At 33.5% G+C, this 9,698-nt stretch overlaps 1 pseudogene; it reads right to left on the reverse strand.

The window, feature by feature from the left end:
- Positions 1-7,525: 7,525 nt before the first annotated feature.
- LOC107195868 lies at positions 7,526-7,967 on the reverse strand (annotated as a pseudogene).
- Positions 7,968-9,698: the final 1,731 nt, after the last annotated feature.

Genomic DNA, 9,698 nt, shown 5'->3' on the forward strand with positions numbered 1-9,698 from the left:
TTTTTACTGAATGTGATATATGTTAAGGAAGTAATTTTATACTCTGATATTAAACAGATAAAATCAAAGCAAAACTAGAAATCCTCACCCTTTGAGGCTTTTATTCTTTTTAACTTGGGCTTTGTAAAATTATTGGATGATCTGCAGTAAACATTTACTTAATGTTATTTTCTTAATATTATTATGTTTAAAATTTAAATTACAAGTTTAAATTATAAGTTGGAAAGAAACTCTAAAATAATTGATTTGGGTTCATTTGCATAAGGTTGTACTTTAAATAATGCAATAGAATTATATGTTCTATCTAAATATAACCAGAGAAGGGGATACTTAATTACAACTTGTATCTTTGATTGTAGCTGCCAGAAATTTTTATGTATATTCTAAATATTTTTTCTTCCAAAGTTAACTTGGTTTAGGTTTAATAATACAATGATTTTTTTTTTTAATCTTAGGTTGAAACAAAATCTACATAAGGTCGCAAAAAGTTTCAAAATTATTCCAACTATAGCTTCTATTAAGCAATATTTACAACGATATATTTATATAACAAAACAATAGATAAGTCATAAAGGAAGGTTTCTATCTTGCCCTACCATCAAAGTCGAACATGGCACTTAGGTGCCTTAAAATAAGGAAAAATTAAAAATAAACTACTATTTAGGCAAATGAATAAAAACTAAATGATTTTCTAGCAATCCTCAAATTTTATCACACAACTACTGTCATGCCCCACTTTGTTAGCTCTGATAAATTTCTATGTGCCACTTTGGGTATTGTGGCTCATTAGAAGAGCAAAATATAAAGCATGGAGGTGATGCAATAGGGCAGGTATAAAGAAAAATACACAAAATTTTTGATAAAATATGGGGGAAATAAATGTATTTTTTAAATTACCTTCTGCTTATTGAACATCTATTACATAATTGGCACTTAGCCATTACTTATTTTAGTTACCAGCCCCACCACTACACATAAGAGACAAAAATAGTTATCATTCTTTCAAAAACTCTTTCCAGAAAGTAATCTCAGAGAAGTTGTTTGAGATCTCAGTTAATAAATAAATAGTAGAGCCAAGATTTGGTCTCAAAGTTAAGTTCTTTCCTCAGCTGTACAGTGCCACATTACAAAGATGTTGACACACTGAAATAGAAGAACAATATTAAAACTATTTCTTTTTCCTTTCCTGCAAGTAAGGATTTTTAACAAAAAGTTACTGTCAAAAGTTGGACCCAGACTTTAATTCCTTAAATTCTTGTAGTCAGTACTTTATCATCCTAAACACATACAAGTAATATTGTATTTCTTTCACCAAAATACATAGAATCGTAGCATAACAGATGTATTCAGTTGAGAAATTATGAGATGAGCACAGCCTATACAGTTTCCAAACGTTGTCAAAGAAAATCATGAATTTATAAATTCTTCCACATCATCCTTCATTTCTAATGCAACAAGTTAATTAGTTGATTTTTGGATTATTTCTGAAGTTTTGCAACGTTTCAGACAAGGTCAGATTATTTGCAAACATGAGAAATGCCAGGTCCTAGGGCAGTTACAGTAAGTCTGAGAAGGCAAGGCTTTTCAAGAAACTAGGTCATGAAAGAGAGTATTGCTATAATCCTTACAAAGCTAAATAGAGTTTTCTTTCTGATATGAATATGCGGTTCAATTTTCCCCTGTGGGAAAGAACAGGGGTGAAGGGCTCTGGTTCATGCAAAGATATTCTGTCAAAACTGTGCTGCATGTATATCGTGAATACAGAATTTGTTCCCTCTTAACATTTCGTTTTGAATAAATAAACCATGTTTAATGCAGCAGATTAACAGATTTACTTTCTAAATATGCTTAGATTTACTTTCTAAATATACTCAGATTAAGCTAATTTGTATAATCCCATTCAGCCTCATATGTGGTAACAATGCACAATCCAAAAGTTTACACAGAGGGAAGTCTCTAATAAAGACAGAAGAATAAGAGGCAAAATCCTTTCCTTCACCCTAAGGTCAAAGTAAACTTCCTACCAGCATTAAACTGCCAAAGAACTAAACCTGATATTCCCATAGCAACAGGGCAGAGAAATCAACAGCTAGAGATTCAGAGATTTCTCATGTAGCAAAGAGAATCCAATGCCTAATTTGTAATTAAATAGTGCCAGAACATTATCCACATCCTTGAAAGTCTGCAACAGCATTATAAACAGTGGAAGACCTAGGTGTCTATTCTCTGGAAGTGTTCTTTAAAACACAGCCTGGCCAATTGGGGGGGGGGGGGGGGGGCGGGGGCAGAAATCACTTACATCATTTTAGTTTCCTTCCCACTTTAATTTCAACTGCAACAATTAAACTATACGTCCATTCCAAAATAGCTAGTAATTTTATCAAGCTCAAGTTAAGATAAATAAGCAAATACATGCCTATATAAGTACATAAATATTTCAGATTTCAAGTTTTATTTTTAATTTTTTCCTTTTTAATTTAAGTATTAAGACTCCTGGATTTGTGTGAAAATTGCAAAAGATAATGTATATAAAATACTTAGCACAATGCTAAGCCCTTAACTACTCCTTAAATATGGTCTTCCTCCATCATCCCGTTGTTGCTTTGCTTGGATATAACCTGAAAGAGAGTTAAAGAGGGTACAAAATATTTATAGAAATATAAAAGAAAAGGGATATTGATTTACAAAGGCACACTCTGTTATAATCTACTACCAGACAACGTGTGTAGTAATTGACAATTTTATATTGAATATTTCGTTATTAGATATTTTTCCCTTCTGTCATAAGAACATTCTCCTTCTGTCATACACATAGGGCAGAATGTCTTTTTTTTTTTTTTCGAAAAATGTCAAAATGACACCATCAATCTCTGTATGTCTGAAGCAGCACAGATTCTAGCTTATACTGCCAGTAAAGTGGGCCATAAGTTACAAAAATGTCTATTTCCTCATGAGATTCTTAGGCCCTATTATGCAGAGAGCATGCCCTAATAATTGTTGTCTTTTCAGAACCTGGCATATTATCTGGAAAATAGCAAATAATCTGTAAATGTGACTACCGTTGCACTAGATAGGCTAGAAACCTAATGGATCCACAGGGGACCATGTAGCCTTTTATGTTCTGCTTTTTATAGGTACACCATCACTCTGCATTCTCTCTTCATAACAAAAGTCACAGAGGAAAGAGAAGAGATGACTCCTTTCCTGAGTGTACATTGGTATATCATTGTCTACTCAATTACATTTGAATGGATATTTTTCTCTGTGGGGAACAGAATATAATTACCAAACAAAAAAGCCAAAATTGATTAGAATAATTATTAATAACATGCTAAGTATATTCCAAATATATTCTAGATATGTTTCCAAAAGAGTAATTCTGGAAATCTCTGATTTTCACTAAGTATAGTTCTACATGTCTTTCCTCCTTTGCTTTTATTCTCCAAAATATACCGATAAGAAGATGAATAAGAAAGCAGCCCTTTCTCCACACACTAAGTGCCCCCTGCACTTTTCAGTATTTTCACTTTTGACAATTACTTTCACAATATATTGTCATGTGATAAAGACTTCAGATACTGAACTCAGACTTTATGCAAAGTTTTACCTATGTTTGCAGTATCTTGACTATTGGTATCTGCCTTTTGGTCCACATGAACTCTCACCATTGTTTCAGTGGCTACTATTTATTAGTGTTACGTTCCCCTGGGAACATTTGCATCTATGGAATTGGTGCTCTCCGAGAAAATACGAAATTTACTCTTTGCCCCCCATATAGGTCTATAAGCACAGTAATAAATCAAATTATATATATTTGCAATTATGCAGTAGTGTGATTTAGGCACAATTGTTTTTTGTACTTTAAACATTTTTGAATTCATAATGACATAATTTTCAAGAATCGGTGAGGACTTTGTATAGCTATATCATACCATATGAGAGTTTGACCTTGTCAACGGAAGGCAGGACATCTCCGATTTAGCTCCATAAATTGAAGGACCTTGGACCTCTTTCTAGAGAAGCCTGCTGGGCTTCTTGCATTGCTGGGACCCTCTGACAGAATTATCCTTCCCCTCGTCTACAAGACAAATCTAGGATTCCTTAGGGATCCAAAGGCTATAAAGACCTCCTACCTCTTTCATCAGCAGTCTCCCCTGCACCAAGTGAGGACATTATACCTTCCTGAGCAAAGACCTCAATTCACTTTTTATTTACTCTAGTTATGAAGGTCAGAAGAAGAGTGCATTCTAAGTATTTTGGGGTGTCTAGGTTCTCCTCTAATGAACTGTTTGGTTAGGGGGAAACAAAGTGAAATTGTTCTTCATTTCACCACTGAAAGTAATAAATCACTCTGATCAGACTAAAACAGATGTCACATTTGAGAATCCAACCCTGACCCTCAGGATTGAAATTGGTATTCTATATGCTTCCTGTGTACCATACATTTATCTCTATCAGAGCACCTAATCATAATGAAAATTTAGCTATTTTGCTAAAAAAATTTTTTACTAAAAATCCCTTGATAGTAGTCAATGTCATTTTTCATTGATTTTATTCTGATTATCCAACATAGGGCATGCAAAAAAATAGGTCTTTATTAAATATTTATTGAATAAATAAATAAGCTATTAACTACCTATTAAATAAATAAGTGAATGAATAAACAAGTAAAAATATAGTAACAGCAGAAATGTGATTCTTGGAGGTTAGTTCTCAATAATCAATGAGACTATATTATGTGATCAGAGTTCATCAGACTTCATAGAGCATGAGCATCTGGGACTGGTCAGCAGACAATAATTATTGCAGTCAGAGAGAAGGGAACACAAAGACATGTCAGAGGTGGGAAGAGTGTTCAGGTAATGAAGCCAAACTGATTGAGGGGTATAGAATAATAAATATAATAATAATAATAACAACAACAACAACGACAACAACAACAACAATAATGATGGAAGAATGAAGTACAACATCTGTTTTAGTACCTAGTTACCGAGTCTTCCAGTTTTTTTGTTGTTTGGTAGTCATTCAGGTTTTGAGGAACCATTTCACTCCATGAGCACAGATTTCATATAAGAATCTCATATCTCACCATGCTTACTTTGGGAGAAAGAGACATGTTCTCTTACAAAACTAAACTTCACCGCGTAGTATCAGGACTAATTTGGGCTGTGACAGAAATTCTAAAATAAAGCTGATTGAAGAAGGGTATCAATTGGTAAATATAAATAATAAGAACTTGAGACATGGCTAGATATTCATGTTCAAAAGATAGTAAAAGGACTTGATCACTCTTCTCTCCTTAGAGAAAATATTAACTATGAAAAGAGAGCCAGAAGAGAGAAAAATGTTGGAGTTTTCAGACATAAACTTTAAAATCTTCTCCACAAAACTATGAGATTGCTATAATTTATATTCTCATTTAGCAGGTTAAGAAAAATTAGCTAATGATAGGTTCACTTAGGCAGCATTATACAGCTTGAAAATGGTAGAGGCAAGATTCAAACCAGAGCACAGTCTCTTAACCACCCCACTGCCCTGACTCATACAAATAGATGAGCCGGAAGTGAAACGTAGAGCTTACTACAAATCTCTCCTCATTCTTTACACTATTATCGCCTTAAGTTTACTAAGTGATTAGAGAAAGGACAAGAAAAAAATAATAGAAAGAATTATAGAAACAAGAACACAGAGAAAACACAGGAACAGGAAAGAAAAAAAAAAAAAAAAAACAACAGTCATGATTTCTCCACTGCAGGAGAAACATTTACCTTCAGACATTGGTCTTACCTCCACTGATATGGCTGTACCTCCCAATTATTCTTAACTTTATGTATTTTCTTGTGGGAAAAAGGGAGGCTCATAGCACAAAAATAATCCGGTTTACCATTTTATTTTGTTTTATTAGCTTACATATGGAAGCTAAGGAACAAAAAGAACAAATTAATCAAAAACAGATTCACAAATATAGAGAACAATATATGATGGTCAGAGGGGAGAGGGTAGTGGAGACTGGAAAAAAGGGGTGAAGGGTTAAAGAAGTTGATAGATGGTCATGGGGATAGGGAGCACAGCTCAAGTATACAGTATATTAGTTAGACATTTACATAGTTTATAGAACCACCCTCCTAATTGCTACTTATCAACTCTGGTTTTTCATCTAGCCAATATGTTAATGCTAACTGCATTCACTGTGCTGTGCTCCCTATCCCCATGACCATCTATCAACTTCTTTAACCCTTCACCCCTTTTTTCCAGTCCTCCACTACCCTCTCCCCTCTGACCATCATATATTGTTCTCTATATTTGTGAATCTGTTTTTGATTAATTTGTTCTTTTTGTTCCTTAGATTCCATATGTAAGTGAAATCATATGGTATTTATCTTTCTCTGTCTGACTTATTTCACTCAGCATTATAATCTCTAAGTCCATCCATGTCATTGAAAATGGTAGGATTTCATTTTTTTAATGACTAGTAATATTCCATTGTATATATGAAACCATAACTTTTTTATCCAGTCATCTGTTGATGGGCATTTAGGTTGTTTCCATATCTTGGCTATTGTAAATTGTGCTGCATGAATATCAGGGCGCATAGACCTTTATGGATTATTGTTTTGGTTTTCTTTGAATACCCAGACATTCAATTGCTGAGTCAAATGGTATATCCATTTTTAATTATCTAAGAAACCTCCAGACTGTTTTCCATAGTGGCTGTACCAATTTGCAATCCCACCAACAATGTATGAGAGTTCTCTTTTCTCCACATCCTCACTAACACTTGTTCTTTGATTTATTGATGATAGCCATTCTGACAGATGTGAGGTGATATCTCATTGTGGTTTCAATTTTCATTTCTATGATAATTAGTGACCTTGAGCATCTTTTCATATGTCTATTGTTCATCTCTATTTCCACTTTGGAGAAGTATCTGTTCAAGTCTTCTGCCCATTTTTTAATTAGATTTTTTGTTTTTTGTTGTTGAGTTGTTAATCATACATTGTTCTTTAACTATAGAAAACTATGTTTATAATAAAAAAAAAAATACTATTGATTCTATCAGCATAGGATGTAAAAAGAGCACATGATGTGTTAACTCTAAGTTTTAATAACATTATTTTTTTTTACATTTTTATCCAGAACCTTTTGATGTCCTGTTTGTCTATCATGATATAGTGAGTGCCCTTGCACAGCACCAAAATATTAAGGGTTTTCATCCTAATATGTTTAAACATTATAACAGAAATGTTATATTAGTTATATTTACCAATGATATGAAAAGTTGTATTGTACATCTTAAGCTTACACAATGTTATATGTCTATTACATCTCAACAAAGCCAGAGAAAAAAGATAAGGAAAAAACATCTAATAGGCCATCAAAAACAAAAAACCAAAAGGGTCAATGCCAAGATTAGAGTCTGACACAAAAGAACAAATAAGTAATATGGTTCTGTTTTTATCTAAAGTTTTTTTTTTTTTTTTTAACACTTGTGAACATTTAATGAACTTCTCTCCATGTGGTTTCACGCTACCAGGATGTAGGCTCCCCCAACACCCTTAATCTTCTCTGCTCTTCTGCTGAAAAATTTGGCTTTCACCATGACAGGCTGCTTTGGGAGCTTTCCCTTCCCCAGAACTTTGTAGTAGCCCAATCGCACCACATCAATGATAGGAGCAGCTCCTGTCTTGTTTTTGGCAGCATTTACCCATGTCTACTCATTGACCAAGGCCCACAGTTATCAAGGTTGACAGTTGGGCAGAATCTCTGGTTCCTTTTTAAGTGATAATGCCTCATACCAACTTTTCCAGTGTAACTTGGGTGATATCTGTCAAAGTTGATCTTGTGGTGATGCATGCACCAGTATTACCTCGGCCTCCAGGGTGCTTCCGGTGCTTGCTGATGCAGCAGTGGCCACGGCTTGCGTGACTCTAAAGTTTCCAGGTCTTCCTCATTCTGAACAGCATGTCCGCCGCCAAGATGTAAGAGAGCTTTATTTAAAGTTTTGATATTTTGCTCTTTGTGCACATTTTGCATTAATTTTATTTTTAAAATACTGCATTAAAATGTGTGTACCTAGATAATGCAGGAAAACTGAGTAAAGACATTGAAGAAATAGACTTATCTCATCTTTGACAAGCTTCCTAATCTAAAGAAGGTTTATCAGTTTACTTTTGAGTGATCTTAGTTGTAACCATCAGAAAGTCCTATTATCTAATTAAGCATTTGGAAGACAATATATGGCAATTAAAGATCCACATAAGTAGAAAGTCAAATAATATGCAAGGGATGAGATTTATTATAGACCCTGCTTTAAGTTTGTCTAATAAATCCTCTTTATAATTATTACCCTGCATTTCATCATCCATAAATGGACTGTCTTAAAAAGACAACTCTATAATCACATCATTCTGGAGTAGAATCATGTTGGGAGAATTGCAAGTCAAGGAAAACAGAGGATGAGTATCCCCATAATTTGTAATGGTTTTGTATTCAATTACCAGAAATTAATGGAGAAAACTGAGGAGAGGAAACTCCATGTTATTTACAGCAGCCTTAAATTAAGCAGTGAAAATAAAATGTATTAAACAGCACATGATCAATGTTAGCACTCTAAAGCACTTTTATCATCTTTCTTTTACTAATCACAGTTGAGAATATACTCAGAAATTGGAGTATTCCACCTAAGAAGCCTTCCAAAATACTAAGTATACATGTGATTTACATAAAAGCATATTCAAATATAATTCATCCTATAGTGATAAACTATTTAAAAGATACAATCTGGTTTCCAATCTCAATTCTTTTACTACCTGGATATGTAAATATTGGCAAATTGCTGTTTATCTTCTCTGAGACTAATCACATATAAGACTAGATAGTCTTTAGGCCTCTTGATTTGCTAATGTAACTGACGGTTAAAGCATTAGAAATACTTAGGTTGGTAGAGAGAATAATGTGAAAACTCCTGACAGGTGTTTCCAAATATCTGCAATGCTGTCAAGAATGAAGACTTACTTAGGGTCATTCTATAGAAAAAAATGAAATACTATTCAGTAAATTTAAGCTAACTGTAAAGAAGAAAAAAGCCAGCAGACATATCCTACAATAAAATTGTATGCCTTGTGAAGCTGTAAGTTATTTATCTACACTGTTTCAGATGTTAATGATGTAAATGTGTGTAAGAAAAAACCCTTCAAAATTGTATGGAATAAAAGACTCTAGGAGATAAAAGAGGGCTTTCACAGATATAGATTTTATGTGAATCTTTAAAGTTTTCCTTCTGAGGAAGGTGGAAAAATCATGTACTCATTAACTAATTCATAGATTACATATAAAATAAGAATTCATCATGTGAAGCAGAGGACTCTGGAAAATGCACTTTTTGTTGGGATGTTGGTAGGTGATATGGTTGCAGTTGGCTTGAGAGTCTCATTTTGAGAAATGCTGGCCTGTGTGAAATAGTTATCTAGTGATTTATGTAAACCAGGGTCTATATAAAGTGTAAACATTGATAGGAAATTTTATACGAAAATGTGTAATTTGAACAATTTTTCAAAATCATGTATATTTCAAGGACAAACTACTTCAAAAACCAGATGGAATTACCTATTTCTATTCCATTCTGAAACACTAAGTCATTATTCAAGGTGCCAGTACGTGTATACATTCAATACCTTGAGAATCTCAATATTCCA

The sequence above is a fragment of the Pteropus alecto genome, unplaced genomic scaffold (genome assembly GCF_000325575.1).
Source record: "Pteropus alecto unplaced genomic scaffold, ASM32557v1 scaffold306, whole genome shotgun sequence".
Classification (NCBI taxonomy): domain Eukaryota; kingdom Metazoa; phylum Chordata; class Mammalia; order Chiroptera; family Pteropodidae; genus Pteropus; species Pteropus alecto.